We start from the raw sequence: 7,679 nt of genomic DNA on the forward strand, positions 1-7,679 counted from the left end.
ATAGAGGGCCAGGGGGTGCATCTCAGTGCTCGGGAGGAAGGTAAGATAGTTCAACTTTGACAAAATTATGCTTTTTGGTAAAAGTGCTTATTTAAAAAATGGTTGTGGACATCCTTATGTAAGTGAAAACGGATGTGACTGTCTTCATACCATAAATATTATGTATAATGTTGACTGTGGAACATTAATCTTTATACCATGATTAATGATTATAGACTTGTCCACAAATAAGTATCAAAAATTAACCTTTTGGTAAATGCACTAATTGTTTCGGTTGAAGCCTGCATTGAATTTGGTTCCAGAGTACTTATGAAGAATATTTCAATATCCACCATGTTCTAGGTTTCATATTATGTTTTGCTACACATTGTTTCTAATGCTGCTTTGTATTGAACTTGGCATTCTTCATTACAGTTTATCATAAATTACCACTTTAGGGTGTTGAATGTTACTCTAAATGTATTGTGCTAGTGCTATCTTATGAAGATAATTAGTTATTAGACTGACTGACTCATTTTAATCTTTAGTGTATTATTTAGAGTAGAATATTGCAGTATGATTTTGTTTACTACATGATTAGGGATTCGAAATTACTCTCTTTTCTTGTAATAGGTTCATGTACGTCCTAAAGCTAAAATACTACAACAAGATCATCTGTATTAATTATTATAAACCCTACAAATTAGAATGACAGTGTTTTTTGGTAAGGGTAATAATATTGTGTAAGTCGGTGGTTTCCAAACTGTGTGTCATGGCAAGTCACTAGGGTGTTGCAAGAGTTTCATTAAATGAATAATAATAGAAAACATAAAAAAATATACTGTATGTGGTGGCAGGGGTGTTGAGCAAATCAGAGTAAGTTTGATTAGGGTGTCGTTAGTGAAAAACATTGGGAAACCACTAATATAAGTCATAATTCATGTTCACTAGAAGGAAAAGTTCAGTATGCTACTAAACATTTTTGTGATATTGTGGCTAGCATTGGAGGATTTCAATCAGGGATATATGATGGGTCTGGCAAAATGACATAAAAGTATACCGGTTATGTCTGCCATTTTTGTACAGACATAATTGAAGTCATATATTTGCTCTTTAGATATCATTATCTAGGTAATAATACGTCTTAAAACTTAGTGGAAAATCAGATTGTCACCAGTAATGATGAAGGCTTTGTTGATGCCTATAATATATATAATTTTTACATAGTGAAAATAATTCATGGTTTTACAGACTGCAAAAAATATTTATGAATCTTCTTATCCTGTGGGACAAGTAAAGTTCAGAATGTACTCGACCTTTTCATAATTTTGCTTTGTTGTCCCACTGAAGTCAACAGATACCTTATGAAGCTATATTTAGACTGATTTCAGTGCAGAATTTGCATCAGTTGAATAAATTGTATTGTTACCTGTAAATGTAAATAAAATATGCAAAACTTTTTTTATTATTGTTATTATTTATCTAAAAGTTATGTTTTAAATACACAAAAACTTTGTATTTGTTTTATGTTCATTTGTTTGTTTAAGATTTTATTTTAGTACATGTCTTTGCTTGCGGAAGCAATTACATAAACTGATAAATAAAACCCCACTACATTGTTCAGTGTAGTGTTATAGGCTGTTAGTTTTTCCTTTTTTTGACCAGATGAAGCTTTGATGTCACATGATGGCCGTGACATAATGACGAGACCTATATGAAAGTTCAAGAAACAGTTTGAGCCATATAGAAAGTGCTTGAGTAGATTGACTTTAGTGTCTGTTAGTAAGTTACACTGAGTCTGAAGTTAATATTTGATTGTGTTTTGTTAGTTTTCTAAGTACTGAGTTTATGTTTGCAACATAGTAATAAGAGATTCGAGAGAGAATGAGCAAGTAAGTGAAATTTCTTGTTTTAATGTTTACTAGAACTTGGGTCTATCAGTAAACTTTAATTAAAGGTGTAATAGAAGAAATAGAATACTTTTTTAGACCGTGCATTATTTTATTACCAAATAATCCAAAAGAACCCATCCATTCATAACATTAAACTTCAAGATGTGTTTGAAGAACTGTAAATGACGAAGCTGTGGAATGATGATCAAGAAGAAAGAAAAAGAAAATTGAGACTAAAAGAGACTAAAAAAAAGTGAGGCAGAAAATTAAAATTAGATCAAGCATGAAAAAAAGAGTTGAAAGAATATCAAGAAGAGACAGGAAATAGAGAGAAATTGCAAGAATGAAATATGGGATTTAGACAATAATTGGGAATAAATATCAATTTGATTGAAAACAAGAAGGAAAAAGCCGTAAAAAATATAGAGAAAATGTTACAGCAACAAAATCAAAGTACAAAAGAACATGAAAAAGGGAAGTATAGAAGAATTATAACACCATTATTGAAGAAACTACATGAAATGTTCAAGACATATTTAGATAAGATATTTAGAAAATAAGTTGACAAATGCAAGGGTCAAACCAACATCTCTCAAGAATTCCACTCTCACAAGCCATTAATTATGCAGTATGGGATAGAAGAACCCATACATATATCTATTACTACTTACTATTACAAGCCTTTCTTCAACTAATCCAGCTGCACCACTTCATCAAGATACAGAATATAGTAGGCCAGTTCAACATCATCTAATTAAGGTGTACCATGGTAGGTATATCAGTACACTGAAATAGTTCCCAAAGTGAATGAGTAGAGTAGGGAAAAAACAGCTATTCATCTTGCTGTACATTTAAGGCCCAGCTCGACTAATATTAAGAAACCTTCCTATAGAATACCATAACAGTTACCATGAGTACCTTTGTAAAAAAAGGGTTGAGGGTGTCATGTGAAAAAGAAGTTTATAAATCAAAATTAAGGAGCAGTGTGAGGAGGAAGAATGAGATGAACATGTCATAGCAGATGATGAGTGTGTTAATTAGGCTAAAACAAAGTAGGTGTATGTATTCAAAGGAAGCTGTTCATTTGGCATTGGGACTTGAATCACTTGAAATCACAGGTAAACAACTAAGGACACCATTCAGGAATTATGAGGTTTCAGATTTAGATTTTTTTTGTATATCACCACGTTTTATGAATATCATGCAAGTAAGTTAGTTTGTAAGTGTGATAGGGTTAACAGCAGAAACACATCTTCTCTGTTATCTTACTCAATTTTACAATTATGAACCTATTGATATAGTTTAGTCATAATTAATGAAACATTTTCTTTTTGATATTCCCCTAAAAACCTCTTCTAGCACTGTTAGATATAGTGATATGTACTTGTTCTGTACCTGAGTGATATCACATTTCTCAACATTTAGAGAAATTTGATGGTATGTTGTATTTAGAGTTTGGGATGTGGATTGTGTAGCATAAATATAAAAAAGTCATTTCAGGGCCTGTAATTTAGGCCAGAATTTATGGCAGAAATGAAATTCAGCAAGTGGCATTGCTTATTTTATATATATAGATGTTTATATATTATTATGTATATTTAATAGGTTGGGTTAATGGCATAATGTCTTAATTTTTTGATATTAACATGAAAATTATTCATCTGTTAGAACAAGAATCAATTTTTGTCTTTCATTTTAACATATTAATCTAAAAAAATATTGGGTGATTTTAATAATCTGACCACACACCAAATTGTCATATGTTGGCAGTTGGGAAAGGCTTGCTAAAGTCACAGAGCCATAGTAAGGTTTTTGAACTGTGAAATATGTTATATTGCCTCAGTCAGGACTTAAGACTGGTTTATAAATCTAAAGATAAACCTTGGGCTTTCAAAATGTTTTGTGTTTTAAATTTGACACTTTTTGTTAATTGAAGTTTTGGTTTGTTTTTCTGCTACTGCTATCACACTTGTTTAAGTAGATGTAGATGTTCAACTTAATTTTATTTGGTTAATTGCATCTAAACTGTCAAAACATTAAAAGATGTACATTTGGTTCCACTCAACAAGTTGAACTTCAAGATAGGTGTGTGTTTATGTGTATTTGTAACTTGTTCAGAGATCATCAACAACTTGCAATGGTGAATCAGTTGTACTATTAATACAAACTTTTAGTCCTTTGTTCCACAGTGATGGTATTTAGATAACCCACTGCCTAGTTTTTAAAACAGGTTGAGGCCATTGGCCAATAAAATGTAAAGACATTCAATATGCCTTTTTTGGCTTACTTGAAATTTATAAGAAAAGTCTTGTCATTTACAGGGACGAACCCCCCCGTCCATCAACCACAAGCGTAGGCGCCTGTGCCATTCGCCGATGGGTACCTCCAAGCAGCATTAAACGAGATGCAATCACCCCTGAAGAAAGAAATGACCTCGTTTTTCGTAGAGTTCGTGGGTAATTGCAACATTTTTGTATTTTTTTATCGGATTAGAAGATATGTTGAAAAATGTATTTGCTTGTTAAACTTATCTTACATCAGGGTAACGTAGCAGCCAATAGGTTAATTACTTAACTTGTTTTAAAACAACTAGAATTTTCTTATTTGTGATGTTTAAATTACTGTAGACTGATGCTTCATGTTACTCAATGATTTGACAATTTTGAGATTACATAGAAGTTTTTTCATACCATGTTAATATAGGCCTATTAGTCCTAGATTCATTTCTTTTAACTATTTTAGCTGTATAGAATAATATTGGTTTTGTGTGCTTGTTAGGTGTGAATGACCTACATTTCCAGCCTCTTGCATTTTGATGGTCATGAACATTAAATCGAGAACTTCATAAGCTGCTAAATATACTTGTAGCATCTTTAATTTGCTAATTTGTTTCTACATTCGGACATGAACCTTTCTATGGACCTACTACTGACTCGCAGCTTACTTAGGCTTAAATGTGTTATTGATTTTTAGAAATTATCCTCTTCTCCTCTGAAAATATCATAATGATGCTTAAGACTAATATATTGCAAGGCTAGTTCAAACCATATTAGCTGATAGAAATGACATGACTGCCTGGCATCTTTACATGAGTGTAGTGTAACCTTGGACAGACGTGTGGTGCTCATAGTGGCAACTCTGTATATATGTCAATGGTAAAATACTGTATTATGATTAAATTAATTTCATACTACAAAAGTATCCTGCACACATTATAATATCAATTTTGTCAATAATTATGCTGATCAGAAAATCCAGGCAAGTTGCACGCACTAGGAAGTCTTCTTTTTCTTAGGTTGTATTTTCACTCCAGCTACACATCACTCAGCAGTGCTTCATTATTAGTTGCATTCCTTGTACTTGATATAGGAGTAATCGGAGAGAATGAATGGTACTTGGCTTTAATCTCAGTTTGCTTTTGCAGCAAAATAGTTAAGCTTTTAAGTCTGTTAAAATCATCACTACCAAAGTGGTCCAAACACATATGACTGTTTTTATGAAATGGATTAACTTTGTATGATCTATTTCATCTATAAAACCGTGTTTTAAGCAACTGTTCACTTTTTGTGGGAAATCTGTGAAAATTAATGTTACTGCATTTCCGACCACCTGTCGTGATATCTTTTTGTTAGTAAAGTCAAACAAGAACCGAAAAGGAAACAATAATAGATTTTGTAGTTTCATCTCAAGTGTTTCAATGGGGATGGTATGTAGCATGTAGCCAGGCAGTGATGTAACATGCTGTGAGTCTTGTAACCTCATAATTTAATGATACTGGAAAACAGCATTTTAATTCAGAAAAATTCTGTCAAAAGTTTTATTTTGTAAATGATTTAAGGTGAAAGATCAGACAGATTTCTTTTTTAAACATGTGACATAGGATTGGACTGGATAGAGTTTAAAGATACAAGTGTGTAGGATGATACTAATTGCTAATAAAAGATAACTTGTAATCTGATTGCAGCTTAATTATAGATTCTAAAGTATTACAAGTATACTTGTAATGTTTACTAAAAACTTGCCATATTTTGTGAAGACACACTAGTACATCCATGTGTGGTTGCAAGCTCAGTAAAATTAATTCTGCCTGGATGCATAAGGTAAAATTATGTGAGTGTGTCCAGAACATAATAATAGTGATACATTAGATTTTATAAACAAAGGGCTGAGCTGATCTGGCCTATTGGATAGCGTGTCAGGCCGTTTAACGATTTAGGGTTCAAGCTAAACATGCTCCGTGCTTTCATTTGTGGGTGTTTTACAAAAGTGATGGTCATTTCTGTTTGGTTCATAAGAGCAAAACAAAGCCCTTGTGGTAGCATATGCTGTTGACTGGCTGCCTTCCCTCTGGCAAGTAATTCTATGTTATGGAACTGCTGTAATTGAACCCTAAGATTCTCTGACCTTGTCATACGCTCAACATGTTGTTCACGTTGAAAATTATATTTCGGTACCTTGAAAATGAAACTAGTCTTAACATCTGTTTTTTTTTTAGTATTATGCTGTAGATAATAAAAGCAAAGAATTCAATTGTTTAACTAATCATTGTTCAGTAGCATTTGAAGTGAAAAATAGTACTATTTATTTTCTGATTGCTATCAGTTATCAAGTAAATTTTGAGATATTCAAGAAAATATGACTATTGCTCTGTGTTAATTGTATGTGTATATATATATATATATATATATGGACTTGGTAATTTTAACTGACTTTGTAATAACCATGTAACCATAAAAGTCTATATATATAACTGCAGTTTTACTAGGTGTATCACCACTAACATTGTAAAGCTTTAAGTAAACATTAAACGTCTTTTATACACAAATAATTTGAAGATAGTGTTTTGCTAAAAATTTGCCTGTGAATTTTTTAAATCTTTACAGTCATTGCGAGTAAAAGGTTTTCATACCAATGAAAATTCTTTTTGTCTTTAATGTTTTCTTATTTACACAATCTCTAAGACCTTCTATATAAGTATAAGTTGTTTTTTACCAGTAAAAATTGATATTTCTTTTCCCTAGTTTTGTTAAAAATATATAATGATAATACCTAAAAACAAATTTATGACTCATCAAAGCAAATAGGCATGTCTGTACACAAGTACATTCTTCAATGAGACTGCTTTTTTTTTTGCACTGTTTTGGTTTTCCACAAAATAATTCATGCTGCTTTCAAATATACATGTTAGAGCACAAATACTATCTCAGTAACTAGAAGAGAATTTCATAAAAGTACTGTTGTTAACGTGGGAAAGTTAACGACTAGCTTGGATGAATTTGTAATGGCTATTGTCGCATAGTTAGAAAGCCAGTAAAATGTTGAGAGGTAAATGAATTTGTTTACTTTTTGAATGTTATTGTTCTATATTCATTGGTGCATTATTTAATGAAATAAAAATTAAGTGCTTTACTATAATTACTATGAAAAATCAGGTTTAACTCTCTTTGACAATCGAAGGCAAAAAAAAAGAAGATTGGACAAGTACTCTGTTTCTTGTTTTTCATATTTATTCTTTATTTATTATTCTAAAAGTAATTAAAATTAAAAATAGAGATCTTTTTTTAAGTTATTTAAGACTAGATTAAGTAAAATAATAATAATAATATAATTAAAATATTTAACGAGGCACTCGTGCGAGCAGCTTGTGGGTAATGTAATTCGATAGCGTAACATGAGCTGCACATTCTTCATTTGTTTTTGGTGGTGGTTATGAGGTCGGTCAAATTGACTGATCCCATTTTGTGATAGGGTAGAGAAAATAACATATAAACTATAAGGATTTAGTGAAAAAAACGTTTCAAATGTATT

The 7,679-nt window shown here is 31.4% G+C and overlaps 1 protein-coding gene across 6 annotated transcripts in view; it reads left to right on the forward strand.

Annotated features, from left to right (window-relative positions):
* The window catches only part of LOC106471320 (eukaryotic translation initiation factor 4 gamma 2-like), a 71,536-nt gene that overhangs the window by 12,071 nt on the left and 51,786 nt on the right, over positions 1–7,679 (forward strand). For 5 of the 6 annotated variants that reach the window (XM_022399928.1, XM_022399930.1, XM_022399931.1 and 2 more), the window contains exon 3: positions 4,193–4,327. The gene's annotated coding sequence lies outside the window, so the exon portion shown is untranslated. Of the gene's footprint in view, positions 1–6; positions 41–4,192; positions 4,328–7,679 lie in introns of those variants that run through there. The other variant, XM_013931918.2, reaches the window with a different exon arrangement.

The sequence above is a fragment of the Limulus polyphemus genome, unplaced genomic scaffold (assembly GCF_000517525.1).
Source record: "Limulus polyphemus unplaced genomic scaffold, Limulus_polyphemus-2.1.2 Scaffold4540, whole genome shotgun sequence".
NCBI classification, from domain to species: domain Eukaryota; kingdom Metazoa; phylum Arthropoda; class Merostomata; order Xiphosura; family Limulidae; genus Limulus; species Limulus polyphemus.